This window comes from Pongo pygmaeus, chromosome Y (genome assembly GCF_028885625.2).
Source record: "Pongo pygmaeus isolate AG05252 chromosome Y, NHGRI_mPonPyg2-v2.0_pri, whole genome shotgun sequence".
NCBI lineage: Eukaryota > Metazoa > Chordata > Mammalia > Primates > Hominidae > Pongo > Pongo pygmaeus.
In genome coordinates, this window is record NC_072397.2 from 48,314,771 (window position 1) to 48,336,058 (window position 21,288).

The following is a 21,288-nucleotide window of genomic DNA, read 5'->3' on the forward strand; positions in this document are numbered from 1 at the left end:
GCCCACTTTTTAATGGAGTTACTTGCTGCTTGCTTGTTGATTTGTTAAGTTCCTTATAGGTTCTGAATAATAAACCTATGTTAGATGTGTAGTTTGTGAATATTTTCTTTCATTCTGTGGGTTATCTCTTTACTACCTTGATAGTTTCTCATGTTGTGGAAAAGTTTTTCAGTTTAATTAAATCCCACTTGTAATTTTTGTTTTAGGTGAAATTGCTTTTGAGGACTTAGCCATAAATTATTTGCCAAGGCCATTATCAAGAAAAATATTTCCTAGGTGTTTTTTAGCTTGAGATTTTACATTTAACTCTTTAATCCATCTCAAGTTAATTTTTGTATTTGGTGAAACATGGGGGTCTAGTTTTATTCTTCTGCTTATGACTAGCCAGTTATCCCCTCATTATTTATTAAATAAAACGTCTTTTTCCCATTGCTTGCTTTTATCAACTTTGTTAACGACGTGATGGTGGCAGGCATGTGGACTTAGTTTCTAGTACTCTAGTCTGTTCCATTGGTCTATGTGTCTGTTTTTCTAACAGTACCATGTTGTTTTGATTACTATAGTCTTCCATTATAGTTTGAAGTCATGTAATATGATGTCTCTAGCCTGAGTATTGCTTTGGCTTGGATATTCAGACTCCTTTTAGGTTCCATATAAATTTTAGATGGTTTCTATTTTGTGAAAAATGACATTAGTAGTTGGATAGGAAAAGCATTGAATCTGTAAATCGCTTTGAGCAGTATACCCATCTACACGCAGATGATACTCCAGTATATGTTCTGTGGTTGATGAGTGAAGTGTATTGTAATTCCAAATGGTCAAGCATTGAATTTAAACGCAGAATTTCTTTATTAGTTTTGTGCATCAATGATCAGTCTAACACTGTCATTGAGGTATGTTCCAATCTGTGTGTTCCAATGTTGGCTGCATTTATATTTAGAATATATATATTGCATACATATTTAGAATATATTAAAATATATTTTACTTACTGGTACTTCACTCACTTTTATTAGTTGGATGTCATCATGGGGGCAGTTTGCCTCCATTCTCCTTCCCGGGATCTGGCGTCTCCTTCATGATTCTGGTGGATTCCTATTCTACTTCTTAAATTAAAGCTCAGAGAGTTGACATTTATGCACTATTGTGCTATGTCCATGTGGCTGAAGCATGCTTAAAGTCTCTAATCCATCACCTTGAAAAAAAAATTTAATCTAAATTTGAGTTTAGAAAAGGAAAATTTTATATTTTATTAAGTGGTTGTTATTCTCGAGCTAAAAGATTAATCTCATAAATACACCTATTTATCTTCAGTGCCAGAACCAAATAATTAATAGGTGCCACCAACACGTATCAACACAGTCATATTGTTTGTGTTTTACTGTCATTTTGGATACAAGAATAGTAAGAAAAAGATTTACTTTAAGACACAATGGTATCCACATTATAAGAATTGTAGTAGTTGGCTCAAAAACTGGTGTCTTTCTCCAATGGATCCCTGGAGGTAGTTGGAGCTAATCTTGGACAGAAGAACACCACGGTTCCCATGGACTGGAGTTGAGAGATAACAAAAGATACAGTTAAATTTGAGCTTCAGATAAATAATAGATAAAATTTAGTGTATTTACATTTAAAGTATTGCATACACATATTGCATGCAAGTATGCAGATATCATAATAGAAAATTATTACTTTTATCACAATCTTGAACTTAAGTATATTCTATATGACTATTTGCTGAATCTTGTAGCTCCACCATGAAAATAATCATGGGTCTTGGAAAATATGATATGTACCTGCAGAAGTCATATAGAATTAAAATTTATAGAATTCATATAGTTTGGTCAGAGTGTAAACGAGTGTAATCAGCTCCTAATAAATACATTCGAAATGTAAAATCTGAATACAAACCTCAGCACTCACTGTAAGAAGTGACAATCAAGCTAGAATGAATCCCCTGACCACTCTCAGAAGACACATAATGCATTCGAGACCAGCCTGGCCAACATGCAAAACCACGTCTCTACTAAAAATATAAAAATTAGCCAGGTATGGTGGTGTGCACCTGCAATCTCAGGTGCTTGAGAGGCTTAGGCAGGCGAATCACTTGAACACCAGAGGCAGAGGTTACAGTGAGCTGAGATCACACCATTGCACTCCAGCCTGGGCAACAAGAGCAAGACTCCGTCTCAAAAAAAAAAATAAAAAAGGAAAGGACAGATAATGCATATCAATGTGATCATTATTATGACTTCACTTTAGGCTATTCTCCATAGAATAAATTCCAAAGTATGTGATCATCATGGATAATGGTGGAGAAGATGACATAATTAATGAATCTTTATGTTATAGGTTATCTCTTAGGTATTAAATCTATGTTGGATAAAGAACATCTGAAGTGAGATTGATATTATTTTGAAGATAATATCAAGCTATTTTCTGCAAGTTGCATTTGGTCACTGTGAGACAACTTACTGATGCGTGGAAAAATGCCAACCACCATGATTTTCAAATAATTTACATTACAAAATTTTAGAAGAGAAACCAAACTCTTTGAGGGATTTTAAAGAGGATTATTTTGAGCTTATATGAATGACTGTGGCCCAGGGAATCGCAGGTTTAAGGAGTCCTGAGAAACTGCATGCAAAGCAGTTGAATTACAGTTGATTTTCCATTTTAGAGAGGGAGAAATTATATGGGAATACATAAATCAATACACAGAAGGTATACAATTATTTGAGCCAAAAAAGATTCTTTGAAAGATCAAGCCTTTCACTATATTGACTGAGTAAAATATGGAAGACTAATTATTAAAATAATAAATGAAAGCTGAGCCATTACTACCAACTTTACAGAAATAGAAAAGGATTACAGGAGTATACTGTGAACAACTGTCTAACAACAAATTAGGGGCCCTGGATGAAATGGATGAATCGCTAGAAAGACACAAACTACCAAAGTGGCTCAAGAAGAAAGAGAAAATCTGAATAGACCTATAACCTAGGAGATTGAATTCATACTTGAAAGCGATTTAACAAAGAAACATTTATGACCAAATAGCTGCATTAACTGTTGAGTCAACCTAACATTTAAAGAAGAATTAATCCCATTTCTTCTCAAACTCTTCTGACAAAATATATGAAGAAGGAATACTTGCTAATTCATTTTTTGATAAAAGCATTATCCTTATACCAAAGTCAAAGAGAGCACAAAAGACAGAACTACAGCACTATATCCCTTATGAATATATAAGCAAAAATCTCAGCAAAATACTAGCAATACTAGCAAAATACTAGCAGCAATATTGTATAATCAAAGGATTGTAAACTATCACCCTGTGAGATTTATCCCCAAAATGCAAGGGTAGCTCAACAAAAAAAAATCAATCAGTGTAATAAACTGTCACAGTAAAATAAATAAGCACGTGATTATTTCAATTGATGCAGAGAAAATGTTGATGACATATAACACCTTTCTATAATAAAAATACTCAATAAACTAGGCATAGAAGGGAACTTCTGCAACATGACAATGGGATGTATAAAAAACCAACAGTTAATATCATGATCAATGATGAAACACTGAAAGCTGTTTTCCTAACATCTAGAACAAGACAAGGATGCTGTATTTGCCACTTGTATTCAACGCAGCACTGGCAGTTCTAGCCAGAGCAATTAGGCAAGACAAAGAAATAAAAAGCATCTAAATTAGAAATAAAAAATAGGAGTAAAATTATATCTACACACGATCATATGTGTATAAAGCTCCAAACAAAACACAAAACCATTTATAACTAATAAAAGAGGCAGGATCCAAAACAAACATAGGCAAATGAGCTATATTTCTGTATAGTTGTAAAGAACTATGAAAACATTTTTAAAAATTCCATTTATAATAGCATCAAAGAATAAGTTATTCAGGCATAAATCTAACCATGATGGTATACACAAAACTTTGCTGAAAAAAACTAAAGAGAGTGGAAATAACTGGAAAGACATTCTGCGTTCATGGGTTGTAAGACAATATTGTTAAGATGACAATACCATCTAAAGTAATCTACAGATTCAATACAGTACCATCAAAATTCCAAAGGCATTTTTGCAGAAACAGAGAAACTTTTTCTAAAATCATGCAAAAACTCAAAGGATCTGACAGACAAAACAGTCTTGAAAAAGAATATTGGAAAACTCACATTTTTCAGTTTCACAGCCTACTACAAATCTACAGTAGTTAAGAGAGTGTGGTACTGGCATAAGACCAATAAACTTTTAGACCAATAGAATAGAACAGATTTGAGATCCTACAAATTAGTGCTCACATATACGGTCAATGACTGTTCAACAAGGTGGCCAAGTCTAGTCAAGGGAGGAAAGAACAGTCTCTTCAACAGCTGGATGTCAGTGCACAAGAGAGAAGTTAGACCCCTACCTTGCAGTATACACAAAAATTAATTTTAAATTAATAAAAGACTTAAATTTAAGGACTAAAAATATGTAACTCTTAGAAGAAAACACAAGGTAAACCTTTATGACCTCTGAGTTTTAAGTGTATTTTGAAATATGACAGAAAAGCACAGATAACAAAATAAAATACATGTAAATTAGATTTAATCAAAATCTAATTTTGATCGCCCGCGCGCCCAGCCTGAGGGCCCCCACGCCGTGCCTCCCGCCCACTCCTCCACCTGAGGGAGATCGGGGCCGCTGGCACGGGCACCCGGCAGTCACCCCATGCGGAGTTGAGCGGCGGGTTCTCAGTACTCGCTCCTGTGCAGTTGCTGCCGCCGGGCAGAATGCCTGGTTTGGCCGCAGCCACTGGGACACCTGGCCCTGGTTCTGCGATGCTGGGAGCGCGAGGGGGCTCGGCGGTTGTCAGGCAGCTGCTGCCTGCACACAGAGAGCGATTGCAGCTTGGGCGCCCAGGCGGCGGGGAATGGTCTGGGTGGCCTCTGGAATGCATGTGCGCCAGGCCTGAGGACCCCCCTGGTGGTGCCACCTGCCCCGCTGCTGGGCCCCTCCCTGCGCCTGCGCCGGCGCTGGGCCTTTGCGAGGGCGGAGCTGCGTTCTCCTCAGCACAGACCTGGAGAGCATCGTGAGGGCGGAGCGGAGTTCTCTGCACAGACTTCGGAGATACAGCGAAGGAGGAGCAGTGTTCTCCTCAGCACAGATCTGGGTGGGCGGGCCTGGGGCACCGCGAGGGCGGAGCTGCTTTCTTCTCAGCACAGACCTTGGGGGCACTGCCTCGCTTTGGGAAAACTCGGGGCCGCATCGACGGTGAATAAAATCCTTCCTGTTTGTAGCCCTGAATAATCAGCGTCAGAGACCAGTTAGAAGGTTTCAGTATGGAAAACGGGAAACCAAAAGACCTTCTGAATCCTGCCCACCGAGATTGTCCCCAGCCAAGGCGAGGCGGCCGCAGTGCGAGATCCACACCGCCACCTCGGAAGACAAATGCAGCATTCCAAATGCAGACATGACACCCAAAATATGACACCCCTATTCCTCATGTAACAAGCACCTGTAATGCTAATGCACTGCCTCAATACAAAAATATTAATATAAGATCCGCAATCCCCTCGCTGCCGTGCAGTCCTAAGACAGCAATCATAATAATCAACATTGACATAGTCAATACAAACGTAGTAAAGAACCTAGGGTTAAGGTTGGTGCTAGGGTTAGGGGTTAGGGGTTAAGTTTAGGGTTAGGGGTTGGAGATAGGGGTTGGGGTCAGAGTTAGGGGTTAGGAGTCAACGTTTAGAGTTAGGGGTTAAGAGAATTTAGGGGTTAAGGATTAGGAGTTAGGGTTGTGTTAGGGTGAGAGTAAGGGTTGTGGTTAGGGGTTAGGGTTAAGGATTAGGGTTAGGGTCAGGGATTAGGGGTCATGGTTAGGGGTCAGGATCAGGGGTCAGGGTCAGGGGTCCCAATCTGTGGGTTGGCTGTCTACTCTGCTGACTGTTCCCTTTGCAATGCAAGAGCTCTTTAGTTTTATTAAGTCCCAGCTATTTATCTTTGCTTTTATTACATTTGCATTTGGGTTCTTGGTCTTGAAATCCTTGCCTATGCCAATGTCTAGAAGGGTTTATCCCGTGTTATCTTCTAGAATTTTTATAGTTCAGGAATTGGGTTTAAGTTCTTAATCTATCTTGAGTAGATTTTTGTATAAGGTGAGAGATGAGAATCCGTTTTATTCCCCTACATGGGGCTCGCCAATTACCCCGACATCATGTGTTGAAAATGGTGTCCTTTCCCCACTTTATGTTTTTGTTTACTTTGTCGAAGATCAGTTGGCTGATTATACTTGGGCATATGTCTAAACAAAACATTTATAGATCTGTATGCAGAAAATCGTGAAACACTAATGCAAGAAAATAAAGAACATTTAAATGAAGGGACTTGTTATATTAATGAACTGGAAAACTCAATGTGATAAAGACAGATCTACTGATTTAACATAATGTCAATGAAAATACCAGCGGAATTTTTGGTAGATATAAATAAGCCGATTCTAAAATTCATATGGAAAGGCAAAGGAACCAGAATAGGTAAAAACAATTTTGGAAAAAAAGAATAAATTTGGAGGAATCAAACTATCCTGTCTTAAGATTTACTATCAAGCTACAGTAAATATGATATCTTGGTACTGGTGAAGAAAGACACACATAGATCAATTTAGCAGAACATGGTACAAAAATATACCCAAATAAGTAGTGTTGGGATGGTTGGTCATTCATATGTAAAGAAATAAACCCCAACTTAACCATCGCATATTGTTAAAATGTTAATTCACAATGGATCACAGATTTAAGTGTAAAACCATAAAACTGCTAGAACAAGAGAAAATCTTCATGACCTGGGGCTAGGCAGACTTCTTAGATATGACATCAAAAGCACAATCCAAAAAGATAACATTGATAAATCAGATGTCATTAAAATTAGAAATTTTGTTCTGCAAAAGACACTATTAAGAGAATGAAAAGACAAGCTGCAGGCTGAGAAGAAATATTTGCAAATCACACATCCAACAAAGGACTTACAGCCAGAATATATAAATAGCTCTCAAAATCAACAATAGGAAAAATATAACCCAATGTAAAACTGGGCAAAGCATGCATACAGACACTTCCGCAAAGAAGATATAAGGATGGCAAAGAAACAACAACAAAAAAGTAATATCTGCTGACCACCATTAGCCATTAGGGAAATGTAAATTAAACTCACAATGCTTAGAATGGCTAAAATAAAAAAAATAAGGAAAATACTAAGTGCTGATGAAGATGTAAATAAACTGGAACTTTCTACATCATTGGTGAGAATGCAAAATGGTACAGTTACTACAGTTTGGCAGTTTCTTATAAAGTTAAACATGCATTTCCCATATGACCCAGTAACCCTACTCCTGGCTTCCTATCCTACAGAAATAAGCACAAAAAACTTACATGAATGTTTACATCAGCTCTATTCAGAAATGCCAAAAAGTTGGGGAAAATATCTATCAACCAGTGAATAGATGAACTATGATATATCCATAAACTGGATACTTCTGTTAACCAGAAGTAAACAGAAATGAAGTATTGATACGTATAACAACTTGGATGAATGTCAAGAGCAATTTGCTGTGTAAAATAATCCGGTCTCAAATCTTACATATAGCGTCAGTCCATTGATATGACATTCTCAAAAAGACAAAGCTATAGAGTTTTAGTGCTTATGGTAGTTGCCAGTAGTTACAGGTATGGTGAGGGGTAATTATGAGGGAAGACATGAGCGGAGTTTTTGGGATGATGGAAATGTTATTTTTCTGACTACGATAGTCATTACACAAACTATGCCTGTGTTGTAATAGAATTGTACCCCAAAAATAACAAAACAGTCAATTTTACTGTAGAAACAATTTTTAAAAACCTGTTTTAAAAACCTGGAAACACAATCTCAGTTATAAGGCATGGTCTACCAATGTTGCTATCATTTCTAACAAATTGTTTCTTAGAAATTTTTTTTTAGATTATCAAAACATAACCAATCATTGCTCTTCAACTCTTCAATACTCTGAAATCGTTGGTGGGTTATATAACCTCCCAATATTAAGTGAGACTAAGGAATATGTCCAGGGGTTATTTATATTCTATTTTGATACCTAGTTCCAATTCTGCACTGCAAATCCTTGATGTCAGCTGTCTGTTGAGTAACTACTCTAACCATAAACACTTAACAACTTTGTACGATGTGCTGGACACATAGAGAAAAATATGACATGGTCCCAGAAATAGAAGAACTTTCAGTGTATGGATTTAGATAAAGAGAAATAAGAAACGAGGAGCTATAAAACTTAGGCAAGGCAAACTCCACACTGGAACAAAAAATTCATCACCATCCTTCTCCAAGGTACAACTCTCTTGCGTCCCCTAGCGTCCTCAAGTAAGGACCATTCTGTAAGCTGCAACGAATGAAAACCTTAGAGTAGCTGCTGGCATTTCCCTTTCACGGTCTTGGATATAAGCAATTTATGATCATCAATGTTTGACAATTATGACAATCAATCCAACAATATTATTCTAAGTCAATGTTAGAGATTTGGCTTAAAACACTGAAACAAACAAACAAAAAGGGACAGGGAGTTGATCAGAGACTGGCAAATGTTAACAAAGCTTGAAGCTGGGTGATGCTTCCACAGAATTATTTTAGTCATATTACATTTGGCTATGCTTATAAATTTCCATAGTAAAGACTTAAGGGTAAAATAAAAGCTATGAAGCCTATTTGGTTAAACATGGGTAAAAATCCAAAAAGAAGTCTACTGGAAGAGGAAAACATTGAATTAATATTGTTACTGTTATATCTTGTGGTTAGCATAATTAAATTTTTTCTTTTACTCTTTCTATACTTTCTTAATCTTTTACAATATGCAATCATTTATATAATCAGAATATGAAGTGTAAATATTTCAAATAAAATTAAATTACAGATAACTAAAAAAAAATCAAAAATTCAAAGCTCATTAACCTGGCTTTTACGGTCCTCTAGAAAAATCCAAACATGTCTTCTGAAGCTGACACTAAACACATCAAGAACTAAGGCAATGGATGGAAACTATCTGAATTCAAATCCCAGCTCAGGCTCTTACCACCTGGGTGACCTAAAGATAAACCACCTATGCTGTGTGACTCTTTGCTTATCTTTAAGATGAGAATGGTGGCACCCAACCCAGCCTCAAAGGGCTCTTGTGAGGATTAAATATGTTAATTTATATCAAACGCTTAGAATGAACAGCACTCAATGTTTAAATACTATCTTTATTACTCATGCCCAACTACTCCCTCATCCATTTCTGCATTTATTGAACAAATATCAGGGCATCTTCGAGCAGAATTTGCTAATGAATGGAGGAAATATCGTCTCCCCTGGGAAGAAAGGATGATAAGTACTACTCAGGTGAGACTCCGCTGCCAAGTGCCAAATGGTCATTCCCTCCTTCTCCCTGCAGCCTTTTTCAAGAAATCAAGGCTAAAGAAGGAAAGGAAAATGGAAGAAATCAGAACCCCTGCATAAATTACGGTGGACTGCCCAGACAGCCCGGAGTGATCCTCTCCTAAAGAAAAATCTCTCAGTGATCAGAAAAGAGCCAGGGATACTCTCCAGCTGGAGCTCTGACCTCATCCTGGGTTCACAGAAGCTTTCAGGGAACTGAGTCCTTCTCAGAAAATTAAAAAGTGCTAAAAACCAGAGGTCCATCTTCTACCACCTGTCAGGCTCTGTTCCAAGTCTTTTTATTTAACTCTCAAAAGAACTCCATTAGATAGATACTAGCACCATTTTAAAGAAAAAGAAACATAGGCAGAGAGATTAAGATATTCGCCTTTTATTATACTGCTAGGAAATCGCAGAGCTGGCTGATGGTCAGGGGAAAGGGTTGGGGGAGTACAGAACCCAGGAGATCCCCAGTCCCTGCGATGTAGGATCCTGGACGCCTGGCTCTAAGTGGGTATGCGCTAGCTGCCCCACGCTGGAGAAGGCTAACTCAAAGAAAACAAATCCCACCCTTCGCCGCAAGTGGATTCTCCTCCCCTAGAGCTACTTCCCAGTTGCTACTGGCCCCCAGCAAAATGAACATCAGTATGGACGGAAGGAGCAGGACGCAGAGCGGGCAGGGTCATCTTTCTGGGAGGAAAGAAGGCCATGGCCTAGCGTATCTTGGGCGGAAGTGTCTCTGCCTACGGAGACCTCCTGGACTACGCTTCCCAGAATTCCCGACGGGATCAGGGAGACGGCCTCAGCCTCCTGGACGGAAGTTACCCGACTACACGGGGCTCCCAAACTACACTTCCCAGAATTCCTAGGAAAACTCTCCACTTCTCTGCCTGCCTAGGACTCAAGTTCCTGGTTCCAAGCTGAGAGCCTGGGTCATATTTCACATGTGCTGGTCCCAAAGGAATTCCTTAACTCCCCCTTCCTGGAAACGAAATGCTTCCAAAGAGAGAGAGCTCCTATATATATTTCTCTGTTTTCCCCAGAGGACCGTGCATGAAAGGCGCCTTTCCTGGCGCGTGTGTCTCTGACCCTCTGCATCTTCTGGACAATTCCCAGAATTTCTTTCAGGGTAGCACTTCCCCTTAAGTCGTCTCTTTCTCGTTTGGATAGTCAGTATTTGTATAGTCACTATTCTCTTTTGGTTAGCCCTCTAATTTTATACTGCTAGTCCAGCTCTACAGCCTTCTCCTTACAGTTTGAATTTATTTTCCTTCAAACGCTACACAAACCCAAATAAACTCAACCAAAGCGGACTTTACCTACCTTCCTACCTACCAAGAAAATATCCCATAAAGGAGAGAACGGAGAAGCTTGCAATACAGGAAGAAAAAAAAAAAAAGAATTACAGAATGGAAGCGATATGTGTGCTAAAAACGCAGGCACTTAAAAGAAATTGGTCTGATTTGTACTGCACACCGAATTTGAGGAATACAGGATCTCAACCTTTCTTTGACTGGATTGCTTTTTTATTCCATTTTGGTGTGGACGCGTCTGAAACTGATAGTGTTGCTGCTACCTACCATAATGTGTTTGTTGCAAGATCCACAAGAATGTGGATGCCAAGAATCCACAAAAAAAAGATGCAACCATTGATGAGGCCATAAGCAGAAACAGCAAGTCATTCCCACGATTTCTCTGCTTTAATAAGGCAAATAGTAGGGCTGTACTGATACAGACAAAATGTTATTATTATGGGAAGGGATAAGTCCCTTGTAAAACCTTGAAATTTTTTTCTTCTTTGAGAAAAATCTATCACCTATTTTCACCCTGCTCTTGATATAGCAAATATTGTACATTGTCTTATGGAGGATGATTCAGGGAGGACGGTGAATGGGTTGACTCAATCCAGAAAAGGAAGAGGAAAATAAAAAGACATAACGACCAATCTGTGAAAATGCTCAGTGACTTAAGACACTATTAAGGGATGAGACTATTTGATTCTTTATTTAACTCCTTTCCAAGGAAATGTTTTTGAAAATCCATACGGTTTACATATTAAAGAGGATCAATCTGATAATAGGTGATTTTTTTGATAAAATGAAAGGAAAATTTGAAAATAAAAGTGACAGAATAATACTTTGTATACTTCCACTTCCAGTAATAATAAAATGAGTGATTTGGAACAAATATCTAGCAGAGGAAAGGTGAGCAAACTTTTTAAATGTCAAAAGACATCAAACGACAAGATAATGGAGAAATGGTGGGCCAAAATTCAGAAACGGTTGGGAGCGTCATGCATTTGGGGCTACTTTTCTCCTGGGGATGCTGGTCTAGTCTAGGATCTGAAAAGCCTAGAAGATCTGCAGCGCTTTTGACACCTATATGAAGCTGGGGGAACAAAAGATTCTAGCAAAAACTAAAATGCACATCTTTTCAAGCGCATATAAGATTTGTACAAATTAGTAAAATGATATGGGATTTCAAAATACTGAAATACTATGTTTTCGAATACAGTGAAATTTGGCTAGAAATCAATAAAAATACAACTAAATGATTCATGTGTGCATTTAATAAATATTGTCTCATCTCCAAACCCACCATTCTTCACTCTGCTTTATGGGGCTGGAAAGGGGGAATCTGCAGCCAATCTTTGCCGACCTCCACATCCCCAATCTGGTTCTGTGTTCAGCAACTATTAGCTGAAGAGTATAGGGGTGGTGGGGGCAAGGAGATATAGTATATCCTGTGCCTGCCAGCCAGCAGTACTTTTTCTTGTAGCAACTGCCTAATTTTCAGTTTTTCTAACACTTAAATACCTATTTCATCTTGGCCCTTTATAAACATTATTAAACAACTTCCCAAAGACTGATCCTTAGATGTCTAAGTCCTAAAACTGCAGGGCCCTGTTTTTGAGCTCAGAGACAGCAGAACTAGCTGAACACTGGCCTCTCCTTAGAGGTCTGAGTTTCAGGTGAGCATGACCTTCCTCCAACCTTCTAAGTTTTAGTAATTCCTGTCTCTTTACTTTGTTTCCTCAGACCTCAGGTGGTAGCTGCTTGCTGCAGTTGCTACTTCCTGCAGTTGTTACTTCCATCATATATTAGAGTTTTTATTTTTATTTTTATTTTTGACAGGGTGTCGCTCAGTTCCCCGGGCTGAAGTGCAGTGGTGCCATCTCAGCTCACTGCAAATCCCTGCATCTCGGCTCCAAGCAATTCTCCTGCCTCAGCCTCCCGAGTAGCTGGGATTACAGACATGCACCACCACACCCAACTAATTTTTGTATTAGTAGAGATGAGGTTTCGCCATGTTGGCCAGGCTGGTCTTGAACTCCTGACCTCGTGATCCACCCACCTCAGCCTCCCAAAGTGCTGGGATTACAGGCGTGAGCCACTGCATCTGGCCTAGAGTTCTTTTTCTGCTCTTTCAGAAATCTAGCTACCAACTCTACAATATGCTAATTTTTCTTTTCAAATAATTGGTAAGGTTTCTATTTTCTCAGTGGACCCTAAATTATAAACTTGTTTGGAAATTAATCAAACTACTTTTAAGTAATCCATAGATAAAAAGTATGGCATTGAAATCTGGTGTCATCAGTGAATTCTACCAAATATTTAAAGAAGAAACCATGTTAGTCTCAAAATTATTCCTGAGAATAACAAAATAGGAAGCACTTTCCAACTAACTTTATGAGGCCACTATAATAACACTTACAAAATTTGTGAGAGGCTTCATTAGAATAGAAAATGACAGGTCTGGCTGGGCACGGTGGCTCATGCTTGTAATCCCAGCACTTTGGGGGGCTAAGGCGAGCAGATCATGAGATCAGGAGATTCAGACCATTCTGGCTAACACAGTGAAACCCCGTTTCTACTAAAAATACAAAAAAAAAAAAGCCAGATGTGGAGGCACGCGCCTGTATTCCCAGCTACTTGGGAGGCTGAGGCAGTTGAACCTGGGAGTTGGAGATTGCAGTGAGCTGAGATCGTGCCACTGAACTCCAGCCTGGGTGACAGAGTGAGACTCCTTCTCAAGAAAAAAAAAAAAAGAAAAGAAAAAAGAAAGAAAAAGAAAATGACAGGTCCATCTAGTCATAAATATACTTTCAAAAATCCTAAACAAAATGTTGCCAACGATATATAAAAGGGTAACCCATCATGACCTAGGTATCAGAAACAGAAAAAGAAAGTTTACTTAATCACCCATTTGTCATAAGAAAATTTAGGCAACTAAGCAATAGTAAAGATCTACAAATATGGCAACAAATATCAAAAGGAATAGTGAAATATTGAAAACATTTCCTCTACGATGGGGAACAAAATAGTGATGTCCACTCCAACCATTTCTACTAAATACCACATTTGCTCCTTTATCCTGCAATCTTGCCAACTAATCTAATTAATTTTAATATTTTATATGTAGATCTTTTGAATTTTATATGCATGCTCATGTTGACTTCAGATCTGCAACAAATGTGGCACTGCAGCCCCATGGGAACAGGGCAAATATTCAATATATGTTGCTGTTAAATTGAGTATTGTGAAATAAAACTGAAATTGACCTATACCTCCCACTATATGCAACAATCTAAGGCTGGTGGATTGTAGAGCCTAATTTGAAAAACATTTCTTATGACACTTAAATCTACTCAGTGTATAAATCCATAAGAAATGTGTACCAAAATACACATATAAGAATGTTCATAGCAGGATCATTCATCACAATGACATGCTGAGAATACTCCAGATGTCTATCGATGATAGTATGGGTAAATATTTTTTGTTACTTACACAAGGTAAGAGCAAGGACATTGAACAAACTTTAGCTGTACATGCAATACCATGATGACTCGTATAAATATGTTGAGCAAAATAACTAGACAACCCCAGTAGACGCAGAGTGGTTCCACTTGTACGAAGTTCATTAGACATGCAAAATTCATCAGTAGGATGATTTTGGACACTTAAATAGTAAAAATATAAAGAAAAGCAGGGGAACCTTAAAATTTAGGGTAGTGGTTTCTTTTTATGGGGAAGAAATCATCATGATGCTGTGAGAGTCGGTTGTTTCCAATTCTACCATGATCCATTTTTGGTTGTGGGTGGTGATTATACAGCTGTTCATTTTACGTTCATACTTTCACATGTATATTTATGATTTGGACACTTTTCTGAATGCAAGTGATATTTCAGTCCGTAAAAATCAATGATATATGACCAACAAACTGTGGTACATCAATACAATAGAGTATTATACAGCCATAAAAAGAAATGAGATATGAAGTTATGAAAACACATAGAATAACCTTAAATTCATATTGTTAATGGAAAGAAGCCAGTCTGTCAGAGCTACATATTGTAATTCAACTATATGATAATCTGGAAAAGGCAAAACTAAAGGTCAGTAAAGTGATCAGTGGTTGTTAGAGGTTCAGGGAGATTAATTGGTAGAGCACAGGGTATTTTTAAGCAGTGACACTATTCTGTATGATATGGTATGGTGGATAAAGGACGTTATGCTTTGTCAAAACCCATGGAATGTACAACACAAAGAGTAAGCCCTAATGTCAACCACAGACTTTAGTTAATAATAATGTATCGATATTGGTTCATTAGTTGTAACAAATATGCCACACACATGCAAGATGCAAACAATAGGAGAAACTGGGCAGGGGAAAGGAGAGTATAAGGGAAATATTAATACTTTCTCTGCAATTTTTTCTGTAACCCTAAAACAGCTCTTAAAATAAAGTCTATTTTAAAAAATCAATGATATATTTCAAAGGAAACTGAATATATTGCATAGAACTTTATTCAGAACTTAGAGGGAAGGGCTAAAAATAATAAGGAACTCTAAAATGAATATGAACATATTGATCAGGTGTATCTTATAAGCTAATGAGAAAAAATAAAGATTAGCGAAAGAAGCAGATTGTAATAAATAAATCATTAAGAGAGAATAAACAATTTATCCAAATGGGCAAAATGGCATATTGGAAGGAGGAGAAGAAGATGGAGGAGACGTGGGTGGAAGGCCAGGGTGTGTAGGAGGAGAAGTAGGAGGAGGAAGAGTAAGAGAAAAAGGAGGAAGAGACTCCTAGAGATGCACTTGTAGACATTGAGAAATTTTTTTAATGGTAAGGCCGAAGACTAAAGAATTGAGTCAATTTCAAAGGAATGAAAAAATAAGCTTTTCATTTTAATTATTGTCTGCAACATTAAAAGCAGTAATAAAATATAAAAATAATCTATAGGATTTTGAGATGAAAAGATTGATCCTTCTATGGTCAGAGAATGTTTTGTTCATGTCTACTATTCTTGGCATACAAGATTCAGTTGCAAATCACTTCTAAATTCTTTCTAGAAAATATTCTTCAAGACATATTACAGGCCTTTGGCAACAACACAGATAAAGCTTCCACAGACCATCTTCCTAGTTTATTTACATAGAAATACTGAATAAAATGTAAACATAAAAATATTTATTTGAATAGGGGAATGTTTGAGGGCATACATATTAAAAAGAAAAAAACAAATTTATTATTTATTTGTTCCATTATATCCCCCACTACCCACTCTCATTTCCTCTCCTGTAGAATCAGTAGCCAGGTCGATCTGTTTAATGTGTGCCTGTTGTTGGTATGTCTTTTTAGCAAAATGTGTGGAATTTCGGAAGCATATATATGTCTTGTGTTATAAAACTGTTAAAATTTGTCACTCAAAACAATGTTTTTCTCAATATTTTACGAAAAAATATTTTTTTGAAACAGGGTCTTACCTTGTCACCTAGGCTACAGTGCAATGGCATGACCACAGTTCACTGCAGCCTTGACCACCTGGGCTCAAGCCATCTTCCCACCTCAGCCTCCAAAGTAGCTGGGACTATAGGTGTGCCCAACCACACCTGGCTATTTTTTTTTTTTTTTTTGCTAAGACGGGGTCCCACTATGTTGCCCACGCTGGTCTCAAACTCCTGGCCTCAAGTGATCCTCCCACCTTGGCCTCCCAAAGTGCTGGCATTATAGGCAGGAGCCACTGTACTTAGCTCTGAAATTTTATGACATAAAGAAGAGTTGGAAGAATATACAGTAGTCACCCATATATTCTCAGCTTAGATGCTATAATTAGCAACATTTATGTCTTAGTCATCCATCTAGCTATCTTACTTATTACTTATCCATCAGAACATTAGCATTACCCGACAGATTCCCTCATGACACTTACCAGTCAGTCTCTAACCCCTTCCCCCAGTGGCAACCACTGTTCCACTTTTTCACCATAAATTTTACTAATTTTAGAATATGAAATATATGGAACCATATGGTAAGAACTCTTCTGCATTACAATTCTTTGAATATAGTGTTTTTCTGATCCATCCATGTTGATGCACATATCAGTCATTTGATCCTTTTTATTACTGAGTGATGTTCTATTGCATGAATATATGTCTTTGGAAACTTGCTTACATTTTAATTGTCTAAATATTTTTATGAATAAAGATCCTGCAGCATACTTATAAAAGTCTTTTTGTGGGCATATGCTTTCTTTTCTCTGGAATAAATATCTATGATTTGAATTGCTTCATGAGTTTAACTGCTTAAGAAAACACCAGATAATCTCCCAAAAGATTAATTTCACACTGTCTTCCAAAATATATGCAATTTCTGATTGTTTTGAATCCTAATAAGCATCTGCTGTTATTAGTATTTCTTTTATGAGACGGAGTTTCACTCTTGTCATGCAGGCTGGAGGGCAGTGGCGTGATCTTGACTCACTGCAACCTCTGCCTCCTGGGTTCAAACGATCCTCCTGCCTCAGCCTCCTGAGTAGCTGGGATTACAGGCACCTGACACCATGCCTGGCTAATTTTTGTATTTTTAGTAGAGATAGGGTTTCTCCATGTTGGCCAGGCTGGTCTCGAACTCCTGATCTTGGATTACCCGCCCACCTCGGCCTCCCAAAATACTGGGATTATAACTGTCAGCCACCGCGCCTGGCCTATTATCAGTATTCTTAATATCTGCCATTCTGGTGGTTGTGTAGTTGTGTCTGTCTGCAGTTTTCATTTGCTTTTTCCTGATGAGCAATAATGTGACACTTCTTCACGGGCTATATTAACAATTTGTATGTCTTCCTTTGTAAAGTAACTGTTCAAATTTTGCCCATTATAATTGAGATGCTGGGCTCTTTAATATTGTATTGTACAAGTCTTTATATATTCTGGGTGTCGGTCAGTCTGAAATTTGGACAGAGTTTAATGTAGAATAAGGGGCAATTCTTTGCTTGACATCTTTTTCCTAGGATTTCTTCCCTCACTTTCCAGGTCCTGTGGTCACCTCAATCTCTGTCATCTAGATCTTCATGCCAGTGGATACTACAGAAGCATCCACAGATTCAATGAAACAGGGATCAAAAATATTCAGAAAAAAATACAAATTAGCAACACAACAATAAAAATAACACAAATAAAAATGCAATACATTATGACAACTATATGAAAAGGTTACATGAGAATATTAAGGCCATTTTACATAACAGACTAGAGCTTCCACAGATTTTGATTTCCATAAGGGTCCCTGAATCAATTCCCCGCCAATACCAAGGGACTACTGTATTCAGGATTTTTTCACCTAGTTCATAAAGGATATTAATCGGTAGTTTTCTTTCCTAATAATTTCTTTGTCTTGTTTGGTATTATCAGATTAATGCTGGCCTCATGAGACAAGCTGGGGGTGGGTGGGTGTTCCCTTCTCTTTTTGCTTCTATGTTTATTTAAAATTCACATCTTTACTCTTTATATGTTGGAATTCACCAATGAAGTAATCTCAATATTGGTTTTTTTATTGCTGTTGTTGGAAGGCTTTATCTATTAAATAAGTTTTGAAATATATATCAGGCCAGACAGGTGCAGTGTCTCTAGCCTGTAATCCCAGCACTTTGGGAGGCCAAGGTGGGCAGAACACTTGAGCCCAGGAGTTCAAGACCAGCCCAGGCAACATGGTAAAAACCCATCTCTACAAAAGAGAAAAAATTAACTGCACGTATATATATATGTGTGTGTGTAAAAATTGTATGTACACACACACATTCATACATGCAACTATCTGGGTTATCCGTTCTTTCTGAGTGAACTTTGGTAATTTGTGCCTTTTGAGTAATATTCCATGTCATGTAAATTGATGAATTTATGGACAAAGAGTTGTTTGTAATGTTCCCTTATAATCCTTTTAATATCTGCAAAATCTGTAATAATGTTCCCTCCCTCCTGATTTTTGTTTTCTTTTTTTTCCCTGTGGGTGAGTCAGTTGAAAGGTTTATAACCTATATTGAACTTCTCAAAGAATAAGGTTATGATTGTGTTGATTTTTAAAGGTTTTTTTTCTGTTTCCAATTTCATTGACTTATGTAGCTGCCACAAAACTTCACTCTATCCTCTCCAGGACCCAGTACCCAGCTGGGCTTAAGAATTAAATTAACATAACACAGATTAACAGGAGAACAGGAGGCAAATTTATTTAACACAAGTTTTACATGTGACCAGAGCCTTCATTACAAAATGAAGCTCCAAAGAAACAGTCAGTTATGTATACGCTGTAGTGAACAAAGAATAGTAAGTGGTTAAGAAGCAATTAGGCCGGGCCTGGTGGCTCACATTTGCAATCCCAGCACTTTGGGAGACAGAGGCAGGAGGATAGCCTGTAGCCAGGAGTTTGAGACCATCCTGGGCAACACAGTAAGACTGCATCTCTACAAAATAAAAATAAATTAATTTTTTTTAAAGAAGCAACTAAATCATGTGGAAAGGCTTGAAAGATGTTATTTTAAGGTTGTCTGTACAGAATTCTTTTGGGCTTGACTTCTCATTTTGAGGAAAAGTATATTGCTCCTTTTTTCCAGTATAAGGAGTGGATCTTCTTTCCTCCTTCCCACCCTCCCTCCTTCCTTCCTACCTTTTCCCACAGATGTGGTAGCAGAATGTGCTAATTAGTAAATATCTTCTGCCCTGAGAAGAGAGATGACACGGCAAGAAGAAGGATGCTAAGTCATACTCAGTTAAGGTTCTGCTGCTAGGAGCTGAAGAGTCATTCTTTCCTCATTCATGTGACCATCTGCAAGAAATCAGAACTGTGTCTCCCTCCTGCATGAATCACAGAGGACATCCCCATACAATAGCCTGGAGTGATTCCCGCCCCACTCCCGCACCCCCATCCCCACCACCACTTTTTTAAAAAGGGAATCCAGGAATCATCCTGCTTCCTGTACAGATCAGAAAAAAGAGGCAAAATAGCACTGCAGGTGGAATTCTGATCCCTTCCCAGGCTCACAGAAGCTTTCAGGTAACGGGCTTCTTGGGAAATTAAAAATAATTAATAAAATGAACCACACTTACCACCTTTTACTTGTGTCTATCTCATTTAATTCTCCACTGAACTGCATCGGTTTGATACTTCTATTCCCCTCATGTTACATAAAAGGAATGCTAGGCACATACAGTTTGAATTACTTCCCAATTTCACACCCCTAGAAGATGGCAGAACTTCCTGGTCAGTCCTGGAGTAGGAAGAGAGCGCACAAAATACAAGAGATCCTCAACCCACCAAGACCAAATGCTGCAAACTCGACAAAGGCTCGCTCACCTGGGGCCCAACCCCATCTTCCACTGCTAGCCGCAGATGCTCTTCTTGAAGACAAGGAGGACCACCGCCAGGCTAAACAAAACATTGCTGTCTCAGGCCTCACTCAACTTCCTGAAAGAAATGATGACACCACTTTCATGGAGAAGAAGTGACTGTAGTTACCCACAATTCCTTGATTATAACCTCAGAATTCCCAATGAGATAATCGTCACAGCCACGCCCTCCTGTAGAGGAAGCCCGGCCGCCTACACAGAGCTGGAAGGTTACTGCTCCCAGAATCCTCAAAAAGAATTGGCAATGTCGTTGCCTTTCTCTGGCGGAAGGGTGGCTACTACCCTTTGAATTTGGAATGTATGTCATAAAATTCTAGAGCAGAATGCAAAGTCAGCACTGTCCTCTTTGAACCAAAATGTCTCCAAAAACAGGATTCTAATTTTTACTTAATATTTCCCCCAGAAGCCCAATCGTTAAAGCTACCTTTCCTGGAACAAAACTGTTTTTGACGCCGTGAATCCTTTGGACCAGTTTCCAGAATCCTCTTCAGGTAGCGCTTCTCACCAGCGTTTCCCTTTTTATTTTGGATAACCGGGTTCTGTCCGAATCATTCTATCTCACTGGTCAAGCTCAGCATGCTTTTCCCTTATTCTCATTTTTTTTCTTTCACATGTGACAAAACAAATGTATTTGAATGCCCCTCCCACCCTGTCCCCCACCCATTTCCCTTTAGTAAAGAATGGAGTTTGAAATGAAAAGGAGGCATAAATTATAAAAGGGAAGATATGTGTGAGCTAGAAATGCAGAAGTTAGAAACTGGGCACGAATGTAAGGAACACAAGATCTCAAACCTACTTTGACAGGATTTTCTACTTTAATCCATGTGTGTTGGATGCATCTAGAACTCTTGGCGGTGTTATCTGATATCAGCTATTCCTTCCATGATACAAGAACCCACAAGAAGGTCATGCAAAGTTTTTTAAAGTATAAAGCAGAAGCAGCAAAAGCTTTTGGGTGTTCCCTGAGTTTAATTGTTCACTGTAAAAAGTGGCTCATGAGGCGAATGAAAGGAGGTGTGTTCATGTGGAGGAATTATTATAATATGAAAAGAGATAAATATATAAAAATTTAAAATTTCTTTTTGTTCAAGTTCAAATATCACATCACCTACTTGCACCCTATTCTTATTATCAT

At 38.2% G+C, this 21,288-nt stretch overlaps 1 long non-coding RNA gene across 2 annotated transcripts; it reads right to left on the reverse strand.

Moving 5' to 3' along the window:
* Positions 1–18,950: 18,950 nt before the first annotated feature.
* On the reverse strand, positions 18,951–20,094 carry LOC134739073 (uncharacterized). 2 transcript variants are annotated; one of them, XR_010125563.1, is made up of 3 exons: positions 19,854–20,094; positions 19,414–19,572; positions 18,951–19,210 (listed from the first exon to the last, which is right to left on the reverse strand). It is a non-coding gene; the product is annotated as an uncharacterized LOC134739073 (long non-coding RNA). The 2 variants fall into 2 exon arrangements; XR_010125562.1 differs by having other exon boundaries at positions 18,951–19,572.
* Between the last annotated feature and the right edge of the window lie 1,194 nt (positions 20,095–21,288).